Source organism: Aquarana catesbeiana, linkage group LG06, assembly GCF_042186555.1.
Source record: "Aquarana catesbeiana isolate 2022-GZ linkage group LG06, ASM4218655v1, whole genome shotgun sequence".
NCBI classification, from domain to species: Eukaryota; Metazoa; Chordata; class Amphibia; order Anura; family Ranidae; genus Aquarana; species Aquarana catesbeiana.
In genome coordinates, this window is record NC_133329.1 from 335,467,058 (window position 1) to 335,492,588 (window position 25,531).

General features: G+C 43.1%; 1 long non-coding RNA gene across 1 annotated transcript; it reads right to left on the reverse strand.

The window, feature by feature from the left end:
- On the reverse strand, window positions 1–24,278 carry LOC141146981 (uncharacterized). The gene is made up of 2 exons (XR_012245003.1): window positions 24,109–24,278; window positions 1–437 (listed from the first exon to the last, which is right to left on the reverse strand). It is a non-coding gene; the product is annotated as an uncharacterized lncRNA (long non-coding RNA).
- Window positions 24,279–25,531: the final 1,253 nt, after the last annotated feature.

The following is a 25,531-nucleotide window of genomic DNA, read 5'->3' on the forward strand; positions in this document are numbered from 1 at the left end:
TAAGTGCAGAATTACAAAATTTTAATATCCCAAAAAGAGTTAAAAACACATACAGGATCTGCAGTAAATGAAGGCATGTCATATATTCATAAAGCAGGTGATCCGGCATAGGAGGGGTCCCCAGTGTGTTAAAGAAATCCCAGCGATGTCAGTGTATGGCAGCGGAAGATCCCAGGGTAGCCTGCAGATGGACGTCCTACGGCTCTGGAGACACTAATGGACCAATCACTCTGTCCGGATCAGTGAGGAGCAGAAGATCCCGGAAGTGACATCAGCAGAGGGGGCGACAACCAGCGTGAACCGCAAGCCGAAAACTGGAAGTAGTCATCAAAATGGGACGCGTTTCGGAACTTCTGATTGGTTCCTTCATCAAGCCAATGATTACATGTTTGCCCAGGTATAGATACTTATAACCTGTGGGCGGGCTGTGGCTGGAGCTAGAAGTAGTAGAAAGAGGAAATAATACAAACTTTCTCACAGGATAAATAAACATATATGGGTAGAAGATAAAACGTAAAAACAACATGAGATAATATTAAATACAAGATGTATCCTTTACCAGGGAAAAGTGAAAACAAATATCAGAAGTTCCGAAACGCGTCCCATTTTGATGACTACTTACACTGGTTGCCACCCCCCTCTGCTGATGTCACTTCTGGGATCTTCTGCTCCTCACTGATCCAGACAGCATGATTGTTCCATTAGTGTCTCCAGAGCCGTAGGACGTCCATCTGCAGGCTACCCTGGGATCTTCCACTGCCATACACTGACATCGCTGGGATTTCTTTAACACACTGGGAACCCCTCCTATGCCGGACCACCTGCTTTATGAATCTATGACATGCCTTCATTTACTGCAGATCCTGTAAGTGTTTTAACCCTTTTTGGGGATCTTAAAAGTTTATAATTCTGCACTTAGAGGCTCCTTTTTTGCTTTTGTTTGTTTCCACATATAACCATGGCATGTGTGAGCAATATATCATTTAGTGACAACTTTGTGTATTTTTTTTTGTCATTTTTCAATCACTTGTGGCAAAAAAATAAAATATTCAATGGGCTCAACATGCCTCTCAGCAATATCCTTGGGGTGTCTACTTTCCAAAATGGGGTCATTTGGGGGGGTTTGTACTGCCCTACCATTTTAGCACCTTAAGAAATTAGATAGGTAGTCATAAACTAAAAGCTGCGTAAATTCCAGAAAATGCAACCTAGTTTGTAGACTGTTAGAAAAGTTTTAAATGTTTATTGTGTGACTATTAGAAAAACTATTAGAAAAACAATAACCCTGAGACTGATTTTTAAGATGACTTCTGAGCACGTTGTTGTATTAACTTGCTATATCGTTTGCTTTAACTAACTCCATAGTAAGTTGTTGGATGATTAGGCTTAACCATATATGGTAGAACAAGACTGTACAGGAAACACTAAATAGCCAAATAAAGTACCATTTTGTACTAGGCACGCTATCTGTGTTTCCTCAGCCAATAGAAGCGTTATGGCTATATTATTGTAGATATTAGGAGTGGGATGTACATCTCTTTGTCTGATTCTTACTGCATCTTTTGGCTTGTAAGCATCATCCTTTTGTGTGACACATCTGAAATAAATTTTCTGCTTTTCAGTACATCTGGAGTTCGACTGATCACAAGAGAAGAGTAATCCTAACATTTTTGGTCCTTCTATAGCCGAAACCAACAAGTGCAATTCGGGTCAGATGGTCCCGACAAAAACTTTGGTGAATATTGGACTTCAAAGCTCACTGAGAATTAAAAGTCCCCACACTCAACGTTAGTGGTGAAATAGGGGCGGGGGCCTGAGACCCAGATCCACTGTCTGGTTTCGAACTTCGTGATCCAGTCCTCCTGGTGTTTGAGAGGTAAGATAATTTAAATTATTCTTAATTCTTTTTAAGAGTCTCTTCTTCTCTTTCTCTTTGATTCTGGTTTAATGTGTTGTAATTGCCGACACTGGGATTGATCATATAATATCTTGATAATCCGGTGGTCGAAGACAGAGACATTTGGGGACGTTGTCTAAGGTAAAAAATTACGTCACCCGCTGTCCCGGACAGATAAAAAAAGATTTGAGGTATACGAAACGTCAGAGGTTGATTGCCTGACGTCGTCGGAGGTTGATTGCCCGATGATTTAAGCGCTATTTAGTTAAGTGTTCTAGAAAGATCGCAAGGCTAACTTTCTTCTGTGTGTTTAGTTTCTCCTTTCTCATGTTTAACCTTTCTGTTGCTGTTGTAACCTTATTGAAAAAACAAGAGTACTGCAGAGACAAGCTAATTATTTTTTTAATCTCCCTATAGTGTGGGGAGTGATGATATTTTTACTCTTCTTGCATTCCTATTGTTACCGTGGGCTGAGGGTCACTATCCCAGTGTTTTATAGGTAAATGAGAGACCCGACTGGCGCTGACAAATGGGGAATAGTCTCTGTAAAAGAATGTTTTGTGCCTGCTTATGAGGCTGCTGTGTTCCTAATGTGCCAAGTGGGAGGGGAGGTTTGGGTTCAATAGTAAACTAACTGTAAAAAAGTGTCAGGATTTGGTGGATAAACTTAAATTGTTAGGACCCAAAGATCAAAAAAGATATGGGTTGATAATAGGAGTTTAAATAACCAGCAAAAAATTCTTCACACCTCATGTTCCGTGTGCCTGTAAAACTCGTGTTGTAGCCTGCTTGCCTATAAGTGACAGATGGGGAGCTGGCAGAGAAGCAGGAAACTTTTCAAAAGCTTAAAGAGATACTTGGTTTAATTGTCTTATGTCTTTGCTCTGTAAGGCAGCCAACACCTTGCTAGCTGAGGTATTAAGCAGATAAATATGTAAAATACCAGGTGACATTGCACTATATGGTCCATGGAGATTGGCCGGAGCTGGCGTCTTGGATTACTGCACCGTCTCAGGTACCACTGGACAACATTGTCTGGGAGACTGTGCTACATCTGTGCCGCCTGCTCGGGGACAACCCTCGGTCGGACTCATAGGAACTAAACAGTTGGAGCTGCAACTTCAGGTAAAGGTGATCCAATAGTCATATCACTGATGGGTCTAGCAAAAGAATTAGACCAGACTTAAGTGTTATCTAAATGTTTAACAAATATTTGAGAAGCAGAAAAATAGCTAAGTATGGCTGAGTGAAAAAAAAAAAATAATAAGTGCGAGAAATCATCACAGGCAGATTAAAGCCTGCAGTTTTTCCTCACCCTCTCCCCTCGTGTGAATCTCCTGTAAGGAGGGGGTGAAGTGCTTCTCCATTTCAAATTCCTGTGTGAGAGATTGCGTCTGTAAAAAAAATTAACTCTTGACCAGTTATGACAATACAGAAGGGTTATATTGTAAATATTGAAACTGAGCGTAAAAACAAAAAAACAAAAGGTACACTGATAATGGTCGCTTAATTATTTTAGTATGCCATAATATTAAAGGAAGCACATGGCAGAAATTATTGATGGTTTTAAAGAAGTAGATAGGAAACATGAAAGTGAATTGCACTATAAAGTGAACAGAATGTTATAGAATTATTATCAAGTGGCTTGATGAATGTGAGAAAAGAAAAGGCTGAGAATGTTTTGATTACTTTAAATGTGTCCAGTCCAGAGACAGTATGTGACTGAGTGCTAATTTTACTGCCATAAGGAAACGAGGATTTGAATGAGCTTTGCTAAGAGACTTGATGCTTTTATAGCCCAAAAATGATGGTCAAGAAGCTGTTTCTCAGAAACAAGAAAATGCAGATTGCCTGACAGAAGTAGAAGAAGAGAGAGGGAGATGATGATGGATGACTAGTAGGACAGCATTAACCCTTTGAGCACACAGAGGTTAATTTGTGCATCTGTGAAAATATTAGGATTTTCGGTGGGAAAGAGAGTCCAAATAATAGTCTTAAAGTAAATATTTCTTGGATATGTTACTTTTAGAATTCCCAGATTTTCAACTGTAAAGTGTTAATGATGCAATGCTGTTTATATTTGGATACATTTATAAATGTAGTGCTGGTAGATTTTAATCTACCGCTGATAGGTAAATTTAGTGGGTCGCTTATTAGAGGGAGTTAGATTTGCCTCTGTTCCAGCTTGGCTGACGTTGCGTGTAGTTCCACATTGTGCCGGTGGGTGTCGTTGTCACCATCGGCTGGTGTTGGAAGAGCAACGCGTTGAAGTGTATGAGTGCTCCTCTGTCCCGGAGATAACTTGGTGGAGGTTGTCCTCCCAGTTGCATTCTGGGAGAGGGTATTTATGGGACAGACGCCATGTTTTAGGGTCATTTTTCAGCCACCTGCTGGCCCTCTTGGCCGACAGGTATGCACTAGGAATACCACCTTGTGGTCCTCCATTCTGGAGGCCCGCGTCGCTGCGGCGTATGGGTGGGCCCAGAAGCCTGTCTGGGGCCTACCACAGCAGCAGAGGAATGATCCTGAGCTGTCTATCCTGAGTGAAGAAGCTGAACAACCGAGGAGATCCCATGGAAGGATCACGCAGAGTGCTGGTCTGGAGAGGGACCTGGTGACTTGGTTGGATGACGCATTCCGAAGTAATCTTACAGTATAGTACTGCCGGGTTGGCTTAAAGGTTCAAGTACTGTATCTGACATTCATCACAAACCAATACATCCTGTGGCAGAGGATCGTACGGGTTTTATTCCAAACAGGTCTGTGGCAGAGACTTTAGTTCGTGCTACGTACTGGCTGCTAGACAAGTGAGAGAGGTCTATCTAGGCGGGCAAAGATTGAATCCCACAGGGGGGAGTGCTTTCAACTACAAGTGATCAATATTCAGAGAAATAGAATAGTGAATGGTGACACAGACTTGGTGGAAGGAGACAACCAACCCACATCCCTGTGTACATGTACAAATAGAAATTTTTTTTTTTCCTCTTAATTGGGATTTTAAAAGGTGGAGGTCTCCAAAGAGTATAACAAAAAAATATATAAACTATCAAAATTTTATTATATCAAAAGATTAAAAACATAGCACATACTAAATAGGGATCACGAATAACGAAAAATATTATGGATGCCAGAATGTACAAATGGTAATAGTACAACGAAAATATACAAAATATACAAAACAGGTTGACGGAACTACACTTAACCATAGAGGCTGTTTAAGCAAGGAGCCAATTGACAGTGCAGGTCCAACGCGTTTCGAGGTACTTTATAATGATTGCGACCTCTTCTTCAGGGGCTGGGGGTAAGGTGTATATCCGTCATAATGTTATAGGAACATCATCACATGGCATCCGATTCAGGAGAGGGGAAGAGATAAAATGGTTAGCCACCGGGGTCCAGAACCGAATGAAGGTGCCACCGCCACGAAACCGATGCCGTCAGCAAGTCAGAACCGGACACAAAGGGCGTCGCGTCTGTCAGCTATCGCTGTGTGGAGACTAGAGTTATCTCTACTCTGGCTCCAAAAAATGGATAACCATCAGCTGATAACACCCCGGGTGATTGGAGTTATAGAGATGTTGGACTAAGGGTGTTATCTATAATGGCTAGTGGATCTCAGGGCTGTGATCCAAGAGGAGATAACAGTGGGACCCCTATGGTCAGCAGCTTGCACGATCAACAGTAGCTGCACATTCAGTTCAGTATCTCCCCAGCGAGGACGGCGTCGGTTTCGTGGCGGTGGCGCCTTCATTCGGTTCTGGATCCCGGTGGCTAACCATTTTATCTCTCCCCCTCTCCTGAATCGGATGCCATGTGATGATGTTCCTATAACATTATGACGGATATACACCTTACCCCCAGCCCCTGAAGAAGAGGTCGCAATCATTATAAAGTACCTCGAAACGCGTTGGTCCTGCACTGTCAATTAGCTCCTTGCTTAAACAGCCTCTATGGTTAAGTGTAGTTTCGTCAACCTGTTTTGTATATTTTGTATATTTTCGTTGTACTATTACCATTTGTACATTCTGGCATCCATAATATTTTTCGTTATTCGTGATCCATATTTAGTATGTGCTATGTTTTTAATCTTTTGATATAATAAAATTTTGATAGTTTATATATTTTTGTGTTATATTCTTTGGAGACCTCCACCTTTTAAAATCCCAATTAAGAGGAAAAAAAAAAAAATTTCTATTTGTAAATATTCAGAGAAATGTTCTAAAGAATACTAAGAAGAGTATTTGAGCTTCCCTGCAGCTTTCCTTCTACCTCTTTCCTGCTATTTCCCTTGTTTGTTTATTAAAGCATTGGAAAACCTACTCAAGTGTTTGGTGCTTATATCGTCCAGAGGTAAACTCAACGGAACCCTAGACCCGGTGCCGGTGAAACAGAGGTATCGAGAGTTAAGGTAACAAGCCCGCTTAAATCAGCAGCTCCACCGAGAGTTATTGCTACATGTGGGGGCTCGTCCGGGATTTGTTGGCCATCAATTCTCGCAACCTGGAGAGGTGTTTTACCGGGAGTTTACGGTGAGAGCTGGACTTTGTCATTTTCTCAGGAGAAGAAGAGGTTAAAAGTTGCAGGACTTTATTTCTGACTACGTAGGCGGTGGGCGCCAGTAAAGCCCAGGAGCTACGTGATCGGCAGAACAAGTGGGAGGAGCCTACCCTACTTGATACGTGGGACGCGTGTATGCGTTTGGCGCCAAAGGAGAAGAGAGGCCTCGTGATCGTGCTGAGAAGATCATGTCTTTTTCAGCGATGCAGCCAAATGGGACAGAGAATGTTCCCTGCGAGCACCGTGTCGAGTACAGTGTTGACCGGAACCCTGCTTACAGATACCGGTATTCGTCTGAAGCCGCAGGGGAGGTTTGTTCTCTATACTGCCGGAGATATCGAAGGGCTGGGCATGATTTGCCACAAATGTGAGGGACTGGCCATACATCTGTAACAATCCCCTTGCTCGCTCGGTTCCACTCTCCCGACACTCCTCTGCGGCTATAGAACCAGATTGCAGATTGCACATCTGATGGTTCAGTCATCCGATGCTCCGGGATTAGAACTACAGCTATGTGCTGTTCTAAACCAGTTGTGTAGCTCAGAACAAACACCAGGCAGGCTGTATGTAAGTTCAACCAGGAATCTCTTTTATTGACAGGAATACAGGCTCTTTTATACAGTAAAAGAGGAGGTGTATACCTCCTGCTCATATTACTCTAACAATACACCTGTAACCTAATTAACCTAATTAACATGAGCTGGTTAACTAACATGACCTTTTGCCCAGACTTGTGGTCACCGAGCTTCACACAGTACATTATACATTATCATAAGTACAACCACAGGACATTTTCACAATAGCAGGAGCTAATTACAATTAACAATACAAACAGTGTTCTCCCCCCTCCTCAGCCTAGTCATCAACACTTATAGTAGGAGTAGACGGTTCGTCTCCTAGCCAGTCCTGGAGGCTAATGTGATCAGCTCACTCAATTAACATGTTGAGTTCAGAATCAAACAAACCAATAATAGTCTTTACATATATATCCTGGGAGATATTGGGGATAAATATTACTGTCCCATTTTAAGCAATCCAAGACATACCCTCCAAGTCACCATTTCCCATATGGCATACACAGGGTCCCCAGAGTCTGTGTGTCCTGGGGGACCAGGACCCGAATCCACAGTAATACCACCTCAAGGGTCCCCAGCATACAGCTCACAAAGAGCACCGTTCCCCCAAATGCCAGGGCCCACGATCGATCGGCAAGAGGCTAGCATTCAGTCCCCTCCAAAAGTCTCTCTCCCAGCTAGGTCTGTCACATTTCTCCCCTTTCGGCAGGAGACTAACACAGGAGGAGACCCCAGACGGGTTGACTCCGAAGTTAGTCAGTAGTTCCAGTCCTCTAATGCCTGTACCCACTCAGTACCCCAAACAAACTGTTCCAAACAAAGCATTACTCACCCAGCCAACCTCTGCCTCTCTCAGAGAACATATCTGCCGCTGGGGAGAGGCCTGGACTGGCTCTTCTCCCTGGAGTCCTTTCTGCCACTGGAGAGAAGACAGGGTGTCTGGGCTCACTCCATCATTCTGTTGGGGATCTGGGCTGACTGCCCAGCATCCCTGGGGTATACAGGTGGAGACTGAAGTCCCATCCACCTTCACAGGAAATCTATCCTCTGTTAGTTGAGGGCAGAGTCCAGCAGTACTTGGCCCTGTTGCCAGCCCTTCTGCTGGAAACCCCACACCATCTGCTCCGGCTAACTGTTGGGGAGGGAGGCCGACTGCCCCACCTCCCTGGAACTCTGTAGTTGTTGCTGGTGCTGGGCAGAGGTTGGTAGCACTCTGCCCTGTTGCCAGCACTTCTGCTGGGGACTCCTCATCCTCCGCTCCAGCTAACCGTTGAGGCAGGAGGCTGGCTTCCTCCACTCCCAAACCCTCCAGAACTGCCGCAGGTGTAGGGCAGAGATCTTGGACCCTCTGTCCGGTTGCCAGCGCTTCAGCTGGGGAAGTTCCTTGTAACTTCCCAGATACTTCTGTTGGTGCTGGGCAGAGCACAGTGAAGTTTGGCCCTAATAACAGCTCTTCTTCTGCTGGAGGCTCACCAGGTTGTTCTTCCTCAGCAGAAAAGTCTATCAAATCCCCTGTCTCTGCAACTGGTGTCTGGGGATAAAGGTTCACCATCTCCTCTCCGTGGAACCCAGAAGATGCTATCAGTGCTGGGCAGAGGTTAGCAGAGCTCTGCCCTGTTGTCAGCACTTCAGGTTTGGGGACGGCAATCTTCAGATTTTACACTGCCGATTCTCTGGCATGCTGCTGGACAGGCACATTCCTCCATCCAAGATCATCCCATGCAGAAACAGGATCATCAAGGTCAGTCAGCACTTGCTGGATCCGCCATAAGACCTCCGCATCCCTAGTTGTGGGGGCAGGTTGGCAAAGCACACTGTTACTCTGCCACATTGTCAACTCTTCAGCCAGGATTTCAGAGTTGTCAACTGGTATTTCCTGATAGTCCCAGGCAAAGGGAGCCCCACCCTGCTGCTGAGCGGAGTCTAGCAGCTGTCTGTAGGCCATCTCAAGCTCCCATTCCTGAAAGTCCAGAAACTCCAAATCTTCCTGTGCCCAGTGCACTTCCGAGACATTCAGTCTTCGCTTTCTGTGCTCCATTATTTCCTCCAAACCCCACTTCTGATCACTCCCAAAGTCAGGGTCCCTGGACAGCCTCCAGTACAACAATCCCAGGCCATCGTAGTCAAAGCCTTCTGTGGGGCTGTCATCCGTTGTCCACGGGCACACGGGTTACATACCACTGGAGGGCTCTGTAGCTCTCGTCCAACCGCATTTCTGCCCGGATCAGCCTGCTTAACTCAGCTGTCCACTCCTGGTTCGGCTGTTCCCCCAATAACAGCATTCGCACTTCATACTGCGACCAGTACCTTACTTGGATGGAGGGGAGAACTTTTCCCTGGTTTCGCTGCTCACGGGCTAGCGCTTCCTTCCAGAGTTCGCAGTGGATAGAACCAAACCATCCTAGCAGGACCTGCTCTGATACTGGTCCTCTGTGCTGTATCTGCATCTCTCGCAACCTCCTTCTGAATTCCTCTTCCATGGTGGCTGGTATCTGTACCTCTCCTCTCCTGCTATCTGGACCTTGGATCCAGGTGATGGTTTGGAAGTGTTCACGGCAAGGAAGCACGATCCCACCATTCCCTCCATTGCTCTCAAGTAAGTCTTTCAGCGTGGCTCTCCTGCAGGCTGGTTTGGAGGGTCCCAGTAACTGGAGAGCAAATCCCACGGCTGCCAACCAATGTAACGAGCACCTTGCTCGCTCTGTTCCACTCTCCCGACACTCCTCTGTGGCTATAGAATCAGTTTGCAGATTGCACGTCTGATGGTTCAGTCATCCGATGCTCCGGGATTAGAACTACAGCTATGTGCCTCTCTAATCCAGTTGTGTAGCTCAGAACAAACACCAGGCAGGCTGTATGTAAGTTAAACCAGGAATCCCTTTTATTGACAGGAATGCAGGCTCTTTTATACAGTAAAAGAGGAGGTGTATACCTCCTGCCCATATTACTCTAACAATACACCTGTAACCTAATTAACCTAATTAACATGAGCTAGTTTACTAACATGACCTTTTGCCCAGACTTGTGGCCAGGGCCCACGATCGATCGGCAAGAGGCTAGCATTCAGTCCCCTCCAAAATTCTCTCTCCCGGCTAGGTCTGTCACAACATCTCCATCCATTTGGACGCTGCCCGCAATGTGGAGAATATCTGTTTATGGTGGAGCAACCTACCATGTCGCCCCATGCTTATCGAATGGATTGGGCTACAGGTATCGCCACAGTAGAAGCTGCTACTGCTGAACGGCAGGCCGTGGCTTTGCCTGTTGTTGCCGAGAATGTTCTGGAGAGAGACACTGCTGTTGCCGTCTCATCAGGGGACATTACTTTAATTTCTACGTCCACCACACCTGTCCCTGTTATCCCACCTTCCTCTGGACAGGTACATGTGAAGGCTTCCCGCGGCCGTAGTCGAGGCCTACCCCAGAGATTACCCGAACCGGATCCAACAAAGTCCACGACAGGAACGGGTGAGCAATCAATGGGGTATGTATCTGGGACTGTAAATAAATATCTGCCAGCAGAAGAACTGGGAGATTTGGAGATAGAATCCATGTCGGATCTCTCCGGTGATAATGACCTATTTGAGACTATGTCACAAAAGCTGTTATGGGCCCAAGGCGAAGATGCCGCCTCTGCTATGACTTTCCCTGAATGGACAGCCCTGAGTTCTGGGAAGACATCACCTTGTGTGGAGCCACACAGCACTGTTAATGAGACATTGTCAAAAGTTGCTAGTTCACTTCAGATACCGGCTGGGTCTATGGTGAGCAAATCTTTGAATTCATGTGTGCCTCCTGGTATGGGGAAAAAGACCCTTACCGAAACTTGCACGTTTGCAGAGAATGTTGAACAAACAAGCCTTTCCGAAAGACTGGATGTTCCGTTAAAATGGATGAACGTTTCAGTGGATGTTTTATGCACTGGAACTTCGGTCGGCACATCTATGCTGACAGAGTGGTCATCTGCAGGCCCGGAAAAGATGACGTTGTCTATTTCATCACTACAGTGGATAAGTTGGGAAAAGCACTGACATTGCCAAATCCCCGGTTTTATTGGTAATTATGGACAAAAGGACTTTGGGGTAGTTAGTTAGTTAGTGTCAGTGTATAGAGATCTTCGTGGTCAAAATCTGAATACTCATCTCAGTGTTTTAAATCCAAGGACTTCTTTTTTGCTATCTGGATTTCATTTAAAAAGAAAATATATCTATAGGGATGGACTCCTAAAGATTATTCTGATGTAGATAGTGGGAAGAGAGTTTCATTTTTTCAAATGAGACTTTTCTCCTGAAATTGTATAGGTCGCATGTGTGTTTAATATGTTTTCCTTTTCAGGAACCATTTGATCTCCTATCAAGCTGTTAGGATAGAGAGGGGGTTATGTACAGTCATAGGATGGTTTTGTTTACGGACGTGAACATAATGTTTTACAAATGTTAATTTTGTAATATCTTTTCTACTGTCTTTCCTTCTTCTTTAACTAAATCCAAGCTATAAGCTCAAATACCTGCTCTCAGGCTTGGGAGTTATCATTAGTTTGTCAGACGTTGAGGACGACGTCTATTGTACTGGGGCGAGTATGTAGCGCTGGTAGATTTTAATCTACCGCTGATAGGTAAATTTAGTGGGACGCTTATTAGAGGGAGTTAGATTTGCCTCTGTTCCAGCTTGGCTGACGTTGCGTGTAGTTCCACATTGTGCCGGTGGGTGTCATTGTCACCATCGGCTGGTGTTGGAAGATCAACGTGTTGAAGTGTATGAGTGCTCCTCTGTCCTGGAGATAACTCGGTGGAGGTGGTCCTCCGAGTTGCATTCTGGGAGAGGGTATTTATGGGACAGACACCATGTTTTAGGGTCGTTTTTCAGCCATCTGCTGGCCCCCCTGGCCGACAGGTATGCACTAGGAATACCACCTCATGGTCCTCCGTTCCGGAGGCCCGCGTCGCTTTGTGTTTGGGTTAAAAAAAAAAATGTTTTGGGACCCTGTGGATTTCACTTGGGACCAGAGAATAAGGGGAACAATACAAAAGGGGGTTCATGTTTTATTTAATTCTGCTAAAATATCGGGGTCTGAGAAAAATATTTATATATATATTGAATATATATGTCAAATAATAAAAATTATGCTAGGAAACATTTTATGTCTGCATACTTGGTGGACTTATGGACTTATATTGTTTTTAACTCCAAAGCAAGGAAGGCTTTCTTTGGTAGTTTGACCTGTGATCCTGTGCTCATTCATGTTAGATAAAGAGTATCCATTTTCCCCAGCCCCAATTCAAGTGCAGATATGACCCCCCCTCCTTCTACACGACTGAAGAATGAGGCGAGTTCCTTTTTATGGGGTGGGTGTCTAGTGATTACATGACTGGGTACAAAATTGAACCTTTAGAGGTATTTTAGAGTTAAGAACATTAAATTAAGGAATGAAATAATGTAGACTACACAGTCCTTAGAGACAAAGAAACAAATGATGTCCTTCCTGGGTATGACAAATTTTTGTAGAACCTGGATTCCTGGGTATTCCATGCTGACGGCCCCCAATACATGGGAGCCCTACGGCCCCCCAGGATGCTATAAAATGAAGCGAGGAAACAGAGACAGCCTTTACTGACCTAAAACAAGTCCTTTCTAGTTCATCAGTGCTAGCCTTACCAAACTATGACAAACCTTTCGAACAAACAGTAGACATCAGTACTTACACAGTCACATGGCGGGCACCAGAGGCCAATTGCTTACTATTCTACAAAATTAGACAGTGTAACTAGAGCACTTCCACCCTGTGTACAGGCAGTGGTAGCTGCAGCGGAAGCAGTTAAGGCCTCAGCATCTATAGTGTTATATCACCCGCTGATACTTAAAGTACCACATGCAGTATCTGTTATCCTTTTACAACAAAAGATATCACATTTGAGCCCAGCACGACACCTTTCCTGTATGACAATACTCTTGACACAACTTTACTTAACAATACAGAGATGTACTACAATAAACCCATCCACACTAATACCACTTCCTACTGATGGTCATAAACATGACTGTACTGGTGCCATCGCTGAAAAGGTACTGCCACAAAGTGATCTGAAACATGTACCATTATCTAACCCTTACATGACACTTTTTGTTGATGGCTCCAGTAAGAAAAATCCAGATGGCACACATACAACTGGATATGCAGTAGTGACACAGGATGAAATTTTGGAAGCCAGGCCATTACCAAAACATTATTCAGCACAAGTAGCAGAACTTGTAGCACTGACAAGAGCATGCATACTATCAAAAGGAAATCTATAGAGATAGATCATACAGTCCTTACTGATAGGCAGCAGAATTAGACAAATGTGAAAGGAAGAAATATTGTTTGCTAATCATAGACACACTGACCAAATGGGTGGAGATATTCCTGACAGGAAGTGCAGATGCACAGACAGTGATAATGGACCCCATTTTGTAAATAAAACTATACAACATTTGACAGAAGTGATGGGAATTCAAGTGAAATACCATTGTGCGTATCATCCCCAATCAGCTGGATTGGTGGAAAGATATAATGGCATTCTAAAAAGCAAACTGAGGAAAGCTATGGAAGAAACAGGTAAAAAATGGATGTACTGCCTACTAGTAGCTGTGACCAGTATGCATATCACACCCACAAAAGAAGGTTTAAGCCCATTTGAAATGATACATGGAAGGCCATATAAGATACCCTTACAACCAAATGAAACACCTACTGAGGCATCTGAGCACACACTAGCAGAATACATGTCTAGGCTGTTAAGACAAAGACGTACTAATGATTTTTGTTCTGTCCTAGAAGGTCCAATTCAAGAAGATGAAAAGGTGTATGTGGGAGATTGGGTCTTAACAAAAAGTAATAAGAAAAAGCAGAGGTACTCCCCAAGGTGGGATGGTCCTTTCAAAGTCCTCCTAACTACCCCTACTGCGATAAGGATTGCAGAGAGGTCTACCTGGATTCACCAGTCCCATTGCAAAAAGGTTTTACAGGCAGAATAGGGCCAGTTGGCTGCAAGAGGTTCAGAAAATCCGGCTACAAAGGGAGGTCTCACACAAGGTGGGACTTGTCGCAAACCGGTGAAGTCTCCCTCCCCTTCCAACTCCCCTACCCTATCCGCTGGAACTCTGTAGCTGGTTAGGATAAAAGGGACAGTAATTATCCTTGGATTACTGGTGACTCTAGGAGAGGCGCCCTAAGAGGGGTTATACATTATGGAAGAGCAGAGGAACCTTTGGGTTGGGAAAGAACAGGAAAAGCATTGAATCTAACCTTTATAGAGGGAATAACTAGCACTATACTGGTAGACTTCTGTCAGATTGCAGATTGTGGGGATACAACTGGGGCTAGAGGACTTCTATGGGCAGATAAATACATTTGCTGGCTCTGGAATAGGGCAGGATGTCAAGCATGGAATCCGGCCCTGTGGACCAGTGTATTAAGATTGGGGGTATAATCTACCAGGGCCTAAAAAGAGTGGAATAAAGGAAAGTCTCATAATTACAGAAGCGGCCAACTCCCCCTGCACACATAGTAAGAACTGTAAACATTTATTGATAACAATAAAGGAGTCGAGGAAGGAAGATCAGCGGTTGTACTCTATGGGAGCATGGGTGTCACTCTATGGGAGCATGGGTGTCAGGAACTGACCCCTCAGGCAAGTTTTTCCTCAAGGTATTACCACCTAAAAAAAAAACAGAAAACAGGAAAAGGCAGACAAGGGAAAGAAGAAGGCCATACTAGAATAGAAGTTCTAAATAAAACTATAAGATTTACTAACCTAACAGTGGAAGATGCCATAGCTTTGGAGACAGGAGACCAAGGAAAAAATGAGTGGTTAGAATGGTTGAGGTACACGGTTAAAACTTTAAAAAAGGAAAACTGTTTAGTTTGTGCCAGAGCAAGACTACATTTAGCAACTATTCCTTTTCCTCTAGATCACAATACAGATCCAGAAGGTTTAAAATATATGTTGCGATTGTATAATAAGAGCTATAAACCTGAAACAAATTCTACCTGTCACACGTTGAGTTTCTTGTTTCCCCTAGTACAGAGACCTCAAATACCTCCAGCGGTTACTGCTTATCCGGGCAACTTTACTTGTTTTGCATTCCCAGGGAACTGTAGCGGGGTGGATCTTGGGTCACTACCCGATGACCACTGTGTGGAGAGGATTAACATGGGCAATGGTGACTGGGTTGAACATGACAGTCAGAGAGCTGATGTCTGGTGGATGTGTGGGGATAAGAAACTGTGAGCTAGGATACTGGCCAATGCCCGAGGGAATTGCGCTATGGTCCAGCTGGCTATGCCCCTGAGGATCCTGTCAGAACACCCGTGGACTAAAAGTCACCAACGGTATCGGAGGGACACCTCTTCCATAGGGTCATTTGACTCTCGGATCTACATAGATGAGCACGGGGTGCTGGATGAGTTTAGGGCCAGGAATCTTCTCTGGTGGGTGACTATAGATAAAAATGTTGACTGGATTAACTATATACACTATAACCAACGATTTGTAAACTATACTAGGGACGCTGTAAAGGGCCTAGCAGAACAGTTGGCCACCACATCTCTAATGGCATGGCAGAACCGAATGGCCTTAGATATGGTCCTAGTTGAAAGAGGAGGGGTATGCAAAATGTTTGGTAGCATGTGTTGCACCTTTATCTCTAACAATACAGCTCCTGGAGGGACCACAACCAGAGCCTTGGAAGGACTGAGTGCTCTCTATCGAATGAATTAGTGGAAAACTCAGGTATTAATGATCCATTTACAAACTGGCTTGAAGAATGGTTTGGTAAGTGGACTTGACTTATCACATCATGTTTGATCTCAATTGCTGTGGCTTTGGCCGTTTTGGTCACTTGCGGATGCTGCAGCATTCCCTGTATTCATGCCCCTGTTGAAGACCCCTGGGTCGAAACGTGTTGTGCGATCTTCCCCTCCTTACGCTGCTCTTGCTAGTTTTTACAGTGATCACTTTTTTATTTGTATGGTTTTTAGAAATAAAAATCCCTGTTTTATCTGCACTATGAGGAAGTTTTGATTTCTCTTTACATACCATCCTGATGAGAGAGACCGTATTTCATTGGCCATTTTCACCATGATTCTTTGGAAAAGCCTGGTTTGATAACCCTTCCAGATGATTGTTTGATGTCCATTGGTTGAAGGATACCGGGTCGGCTTCAACCTTCTGGATATTCCATCATCCCTTCAGTGGAGTCGAAGTGTACCGCAGGAGTTCCAGCCTTCCGGAGGTCTCATCATCGCCTCGGTGGGGCTCAATGTTTTATTGACTCCATGTCATAAGACACGGGAGTCCACTCCATCCGGTAAGAGTACCCACCCTTCTCTATCTATTGATGTTTCATACCCCTGATGTCGTTCTTCTATCACGGATTCACAACACACATCACTGATTGTGTTTTGGTTTCACCTACGGAGTCATACCACCTACACTAGTCCTCGCAGGACTTTCCCAAAACCTAGTGTGGATTGATTTCTTTCCACAGTGTGGACTTATCACTCTCCTTTGCCTAATAGCAGTTTGGATTTCATGAACTCATGTTTTATCACTAGGTGTAATGTCCACGGACTGTTCACATTGTGATTTCACCTTTTTGAGCGCTGCATTTCCCTTCTTATTTGTATTCGAGGACTTTCACAAAAACGTGTCGGGCGATCTTCCCCTCCTTACGCTGCTCTTGCTAGTTTTTACAGTGATCACTTTTTTATTTGTATGGTTTTTAGAAATAAAAATCCCTGTTTTATCTGCACTATGAGGAAGTTTTGATTTCTCTTTACATACCATCCTGAGAGAGACCGTATTTCATTGGCCATTTTCACCATGATTCTTTGGAAAAGCCTGGTTTGATAACCCTTCCAGATGATTGTTTGATGTCCATTATTTGAAGGATACCGGGTCGGCTTCAACCTTCTGGATATTCCATCATCCCTTCAGTGGAGTCGAAGTGTACCGCAGGAGTTCCAGCCTTCCGGAGATCTCATCATCACCTCGGTGGGGCTCAATGTTTTATTGACTCCATGTCGTAAGACACGGGAGTCCACTCCATCCGGTAAGAGTACCCACCCTTCTCTATCTATTGATGTTTCATACCCCTGATGTCGTTCTTCTATCACGGATTCACAACACACATCACTGATTGTGTTTTGGTTTCACCTACGGAGTCATACCACCAACACTAGTCCTCGCAGGACTTTCCCAACACCTAGTGTGGATTGATTTCCTTCCACAGTGTGGACTTATCACTCTCCTTTGCCTAATAGCAGTTTGGATTTCATGAACTCATGTTTTATCACTAGGTGTTATGTCCACGGACTGTTCACATTGTGATTTCACCTTTTTGAGCGCTGCATTTCCCTTCTTATTTGTATTAGAGGACTTTCACAAAAACTGATTGAAACCGCAGTCTCAAGAAGCCCTTCCTACCTCTGAGGAGACCTATATGGACACTAAAGCTCAACTTAATGACATACAGTCCGAAAGTGTATAACACAGGGACTATCATCGAAATGTGTTGAGATAAAATAGTCACACAAGAGGAGAGAATGTTAGAAAAGTTTTAAATGTTTATTGTGTGACTATTAGAAAAACTATTAGAAAAACAATAACCTGAGACTGATTTTTAAGATGACCTCTGAGCACGTTGTTGTATTAACTTGCTATATCATTTGCTTTAATTAACTCCATAGTAAGTTGAAGGATGATTAGGCTTAACCATATATGGTAGAACAAGACTGTACAGGAAACACTAATTAGCCAAATAAAGTACCATTTTGTACCAGGCACGCTATCTGTGTTTCCTCAGCCAATAGAAGCCTTATGGCTATATTATTGTAGATATTAGGAGGGGGGATGTACATCTCTTTGTTTGATTCTTACTGCATCTTTTGGCTTGTAAGCATCATCCTTTTGTGTGACACATCTGAAATAAATTGTCTGCTTTTCAATACATCTGGAGTTCGACTGAGAAGAGAAGAGTAATCCTAACAAGACGCTATAACTTTTGCGCAAACCAATAAACATACGCTTATTGACATTTTTTTTACCAAAGACATGTGGCTGAATACAAATGTAGAAAGAAATCAACCAGCGCAGACCACAAGCCTAACTAAATAGCAGCTGTGAAACTGAGGGTAAATTTATCAAATCCCATAAATTAACATGAAAAAAAGGCAGTACAGCGCATAAAATAATAAACTAAAGTCCAAAGTAAACAAATTGCAGGCAATATTCCAGTGAATCCTCCAGTGACTCAGGTGGCATAGAGAAAACGTAAGGTGACTGTAGTGATACACATGGACCTCCACCTTCGGTGACACCAGCTGCTCACCTCAATTGATGGACCCCTGAGTGAATCAGTCAGGTCAAAACAGCGGTTCCCTCACAGGGACAATACCATAGGAAGACAACAGCAGCAGCAGTTTTCAATGTCAGCTTTCAATGACCAGCATATAGGCAGATATTCACATGAAAAAGAGGTAGGAAAGAATCTAGTGCTCTCTGTATGCTATTAAAAGGTTTAATGAAATATGCAGAAAACACTCACATTACAGTGCACTGTGCCCCAGTGCTAAGGAAGAAAACATGGGTGGAAAGGATGTCCCATACAGGATGGACGAGCGGAGCGCGGGTGACGTCACGATCGAAGCACGTACACAGATGCCGTACGCGTTGCGTCCCTCAAAGTGGGCGGGACTTCCTCAGCGGCGACGGCTGAGCGTGAGAACACCATTAAAATACAGATCCGCTCCTCCCCATCAGTCAATAGGCTCAGATGTATAAACCATCACTATGGTAACCTAATCTAGCTATTTCAATACAGGAAGTGACTTAAACCGCTCCTCCCGAGCAGCGAATAGGCTTGAATGTGCCCATCCCTATGGTAACCAGGGTCAAAACATTCAAAACCCAGAAGTCACTCTGTGCATATAATGGCCATATAGACCAAAAAAGGGCTATTAATGAAAAGCCTAAAATAATATGCCACAAAGATATATCTATATAACTAACAAAATAGAACATAAGTACAGGTTATAAAAATTATATGAAATATATAAAAAGAATATATTAAAAACCACGGCGTAAACCCTGCAACTCCGCTCCACATCCTAGGGCCATCCAATCCCAAAAAACACAATACATTTACAAAATGAATAAAAAACATGGATAAAAAACATAGATAAAAAACAATACAGAGAACAATTGTTAGCGATCAGAGATAAAGCAGTTGACATCGAACTCGACGTTCAAGCCCCCCGGAACAAGGACCTTAGTCTCGTGAATCCAATGAGATTCTCTACGACTGATTTGGCGCAGAAAATTACCCCCCCCTCCAATGTTTATTAACTCTCTCTATACCCCAGAAGTTTAAACCCCTGGAGTTTTGATTATGTACCAATTTAAAATGCTTTGAGACGTTGTGTGTTTTTATCCCTTTTTTAATGTTGTTGACATGTTCCCCTAAGCGAACATGCAAGGGGCGAGATGTCCTACCAATGTATTGTAAGCCACACTCACACTGTAACATGTAGACAACACCAGTCGTGGTGCACGTTATAAGTTGTTCAATTTTATATTCTTTACCTGTGGAGGTGGCTTTAAAACTTTTGCGTTTTTTGTTATTGCACTTAGAATGCCTGCAGGCTGTGCACCGCCCACAGGCATAAAATCCTGAGAGAAAAGAAAAAAGTCTACTTTCAGAATGTACGGGGGGATCCACCACACCTGGGGCTAAACGATCTCGTAAGGAAGGAGCCTTTTTGTAAATAAACGACGGACGGGGTGGCAGCAGGGGTCCCAGCACACGATCCTGTTTAATAATTGACCAATTCTTTGAGACAAGTTTTTCAAATTGTTTGTGCTGGATGTTATAATTCAGTACCATTTTGAAATTAGAGACCTCTAAACTAGTGTCTTTGATCTTATCAGAAATCAAAGAAGTCCTGTCCATAGCCATGACCTTCTCAACCTCACCACTTAGTATATGTGTATCGTATCCTTTTTCCACAAACCTAGATGAAAGTAAGGCGGATTGGGAGATGAAATCACTATCTCGTGTACAATTCCGCCTGAGTCTGACAAATTGTCCCCTGGGGATATTGCAGAGCCATGATTTATGGTGACAACTCCCCAGGGGAATGTAAGAATTGCGGTCTGTGGGTTTAAGGTAATTACAGAGTCTAAACCCCTCATTATCTTTCCAGATTTCAAGATCAAGAAACACTATTTTTTCTTTACTGAAGTTCCATGATAACTGGATATTCTTAGTGTTACTATCGAGTTTCTGGATAAAAGAATCCAAGCTGGACTGATCCCCATCCCAGATCATGATAAGGTCGTCTATATACCGTTTGTAGCATACTAGCTCCGGGGGGCGCTGCTTGAACACTACGTCTTCCTCCCAGTGGCCCATAAACAAATTGGCCACACTGGGAGCAAACCGAGCGCCCATCGCAACGCCCCTTTTTTGGAGGAAGAATTGGCGATTGAACCAAAAATAATTCTTGGCCAGACAGAAGGCCAGACTTCTCAACAGGAATTTTTTATGTTTTTCAGGGAGGTCAGAGAACACAGATAGGGCCCATTGGACAGAGGAAAGAGCATCCTCATGACCAATTATGGTGTAAAGGGACTCTACATCAGCTGTGATCAATATGCTGGAAGGAGAGCAGCTGACGGATTCGATGATTTGAATAACATGTTTTGTATCCTTAAGGAAGGCCTCCGTTTTACAGACTAAGGGCTGAAGGAAATGGTCAATATATTGGCCTAGCCTGGAGGATATAGAGTCAATACCATTTACTATGGGCCTCCCAGGGGGGTTAGTAATATCCTTATGGATTTTCGGGAGGCAGTAAATGATAGGGGTTCTACAGAAGAGGGGATCCAAATAGGAAGCCTCCTTCTTATTGAGAACATTTTCCTTTTTTCCTTCCTCTATTAGCCAATGGAGCTCATCCTTATAGGACAACATAGGGTCCTTGTGAAGAACCTGATAGGTATCACGGTCTGCCAATAACCTGTTAAGTTCTTCCATATATTTGGACTTATCTAGAATCACCAAACCCCCTCCTTTATCCGCAGGGCGGATAATGATATCATTCCTTGTTTCCAAGGATTTAATACCTTGCCTGATGGGTAATGGGTCAACAGCCTTTCTAACTCTCATTTTATCCAGGTCATTAAACAACATGTTCTTAAATACTTCGAGATACTTGTTATCAGCATTGAGAGGATTGAAAGTCGATTTATTGCGTAAATTAGAGTGGTAACCTCCTACAATAGTGGCTGATCTACTAGAATTTGATAAAAAATATTTTTTCATGTTGAGATGTCGGACAAATTTATGGATATTGACATAGGTATCGAACTTGTTCAAATTCCGAACGGGAGCAAACTTAAGCCCCTTATCTAGGACTTGGATCTCACTCTTGCTTAGAACAGCGCTACTCAAGTTGTATATCCCTGTTCCTAATGGGGTCTTTGCTTTTTGTAATCGCCTACCCCCTCTAGTTCCTCTCTCCCTTTTCTTTTTCGGGGTGGGTCTGTCATTTGTGGAGGCGGAGTTTGTGGTCGATATTTCCACCATTCTCCCGGATTGGGCTGGTAAGACTGTGACCCTCTCCCTGGTCCACTCTGAGCCCCTAAAAAATCCCCTCCCTCATTATTAACCTGCTGAAGTGGAGCAAATCTGTTAGATAAGGGTAATTGACCTCCATACAGATATTGGGGTGGGTCTCTTATACCATCATTATTATGATTAGAGTATGAACCATGTTTCTGATTATCCCATCCTCGGGGTGACCCATAATCCTGTTGGTAATAAGGGTGGTCATAATTCTCTCTACCGGGTATATGTGGGGGGCCCCTTCCTCTGCCTCCAATTTTTTATATAATTTTTTATAACCTGTACTTATGTTCTATTTTGTTAGTTGTATAGATATATCTTTGTGGCATATTATTTTAGGCTTTTCATTAATAGCCCTTTTTTGGTCTATATGGCCATTATATGCACAGAGTGACTTCCGGGTTTTGAATGTTTTGACCCTGGTTACCATAGGGATGGGCACATTCAAGCCTATTCGCTGCTTGGGAGGAGCGGTTTAAGTCACTTCCTGTATTGAAATAGCTAGATTAGGTTACCATAGTGATGGTTTATACATCTGAGCCTATTGGCTGATGGGGAGGAGCGGATCTGTATTTTAATGGTGTTCTCACGCTCAGCCGTCGCCGCTGAGGAAGCCCCGCCCACTTTGAGGGACGCAAAGCGTACGGCATCTGTGTACGTGCTTCGATCGTGACGTCACCCGCGCTCCGCTCGTCCATCCTGTATGGGACATCCTTTCCACCCATGTTTTCTTCCTTAGCACTGGGGCACAGTGCACTGTAATGTGAGTGTTTTCTGCATATTTCATTAAACCTTTTAATAGCATACAGAGAGCACTAGATTCTTTCCTACCTCTTTTTCATGTGAATATCTGCCTATATGCTGGTCATTGAAAGCTGACATTGAAAACTGCTGCTGCTGTTGTCTTCCTATGGTATTGTCCCTGTGAGGGAACCGCTGTTTTGACCTGACTGATTCACTCAGGGGTCCATCAATTGAGGTGAGCAGCTGGTGTCACCGAAGGTGGAGGTCCATGTGTATCACTACAGTCACCTTACGTTTTCTCTATGTCACCTGAGTCACTGGAGGATTCACTGGAATATTGCCTGCAATTTGTTTACTTTGGACTTTAGTTTATTATTTTATGCGCTGTACTGCCTTTTTTTCATGTGGCTGAATACATTTTGGCCTAAATGTATGACTAAAATTGAGTTTATTAATTTTTTTTTATAACAAAAAGTAGAAAATATCATTTTTTTTCAAAATTTTTGGTCTTTTTCCATTTATATCGCAAAAAATACAAATCGCAGAAGCAATCAAATACCATCAAAAGAAAGCTCTATTTGTGGGAAGAAAAGGACGTAAATTTTGTTTGGGTACAGCATTGCATGACTGCGAAATTTCCAGTTAAAGCAGCGCAGTGCCAAATTGTAAAATGTGCTCTGGTCGTTGAGCAGTCAAATCCTCCGGAGCTGAAGTGGTTGCAAAGTCATTTTTTTCCCATTAAAATAAAAAACACGTTATACTTACCTGCTCTGTGTAAGGGTATTGTACAAAGCTGCCCCTCAAGCCTAATGCACAAGGGCCAAATGTTGAGCGGCATCGGCCTGGTTGAATAGAAACCAGCCAAAATTCGGCACGTTTGTATTTTTATTTGATCACAATTTTGTATAGTTCATGGACATTAATTAAAATTAGCGCAACTCTGTAAAGGTCTATCTTATTGGGACTGTGCTTGTATCTTACAGGAGAGTTGCTGCTTGAATAATCTGTTTAATATTTTTGCACATTAGCATGGTTTATTACTTCTTTTGTTTTCGAGTAACACTACCCTTTCTCGAGACTGACAATGCTGCTGTTCAAAGGTGTCTCCCTTGCTACTCCATTAAAGACACCCCAAAGCAGCAATATATTACTGGATGGATCCCCACATGAAACTAAAGGAAAGAAAGCCTAAAAAAATTGCAACCACCACATTTAAGGATTGGTAAACTGCAATATATTACATTTTTGTTTTTGAGTTTAATATCACTTTAAGCACTTATATGAGAATTTTCATATGGTACAGAACTGATAGATGCATCTGATTTTTTACTTTTTTTTGTGTTTTTTTTTTCACAACATTTACATCATATCATTAGTCAGATATTGTCCTTGTATATTCAGCATACACCCAGCTTAGAGTCACAGACGGCAAGATGCCAGACTTATGTAAATTCTGCTTTATTCAAGAAGTAAATAAACCGGTTCTATCATTCATACTAAGTATCTTCCTTTGGAAAGATCCGGTTGAATCTTTGACTTGGGAACTGATGTGTTTATATTTGCAGTATTATTTTAACCAGCCATGCAGTTTAAAAGCTGCTCTGTAGCTAGTCTAAGATGATGTTACTATTTCTCATGCTCAGTTATGTTGTGAAATGTAATAATTACCTGTCAATCACAAGAACTTTCATTTGAAATCACTTGGCAGTCCACACAGGATATCAAGGAGATGTCTGTGACCACTTTGTGCAGCAGCTCTTCTAAAAAAGGACAGTGCAGTCACTGGCACGCCCACATCTCTGATTATACTTATTGAGCATGCAGTGGGTGTGCAGATTATGTTTTCCAGGAACCCTCCCTCAGACCGGTGATTTAACCTGATAAGTTGATAGAAGCCAATCCTTGATCTTAAACCGAAGCCAGTAAAAGGTAAGGAATCAACATGTTGATAATCCACTACATTACATAGCATTTCCTAGTTATCACAGTTCAGCTTTAAATTTACTGGTGGTATTCATGCAGTCTGAGTAAAACTGTATTTCCAATTGATGATTAACTTTATATAATATATAAGACTTCTGAGCATATTAACTCTAAATAGACCTTGCGGACAATATCGATTTCTACAAGCAGCCATTTTTAGATTACGTTGTCTCCAAGACAGCCCTGGAACTATCCCTTGTCTTAGCCAGAAAAGTAACATCATAACAGAATTAAAGTAGAACTATAGGAAAATTTTTTTTTCCATTTTGGACAGTAAGGGAGGGTTATAAACCCTGTCAGATTATTTTCTTGCCACCTGTGTCCCATTGTGTAGATTTCCCTTCACTTCCTGTCCCATAGCCAAACAGGAAGTGAGAGGAAATCCCTGCAAATTAAGGGAATTCCTTGGGGACCCCCAGGTCACCAGAACTAGTGTTCCCATTGGAAGATTTCTCCACTATTACTTTTCTGGGAACAACCCAAAATTTGGGATTTTCTTTTACTTTCAATGATAATGGTAAACAGGACAAATAGAGAGGATGAATCTCCTTACAGGGGGCACAGACAGCAATACAAACGGACATGCATTCTAATCCTTCTCCACTCTATCCAAAACTAAAAAAAAAAGTTTTACCTTTAGTTATACCTTAAAGTATTTTTTTATTCAGCACACTCTGCAGTGCAGAACACAGAAATGAACTATGAAATCACAGCACACAAAAAGTGCGCGAAGGGTACAGAATAGGACCAACCGCTGATGAGGAAGGGCCTCAATCCCTGAACCCCTGGGGCACAAGGCTCCTGACAAGGACAAGGCATACTATGCTCTACCTAGGCCAAAGCAAGGTGGACCACTCTCCTTAGGGACCTGCTGAAGCTGGTCCTCCAAGTACTTGGTAAGGGCTCTCACAAAGAGAGACCCTCGGTTGGGAAGATGAAAAAGACCTGAGGGCCACAGATCCTCCTGACAAACTTGCACCCTCTGTCTCTTTGCAAAAAAGCAACAAGCGATAAAAAGTGAAAAATAAGTAAAAAGTGCCAGGTGCAGTGGCATATGGCAGGCATTTTGGCCAGTATAAAAATTTCCCCTAGACTAGCCATAAGGTCT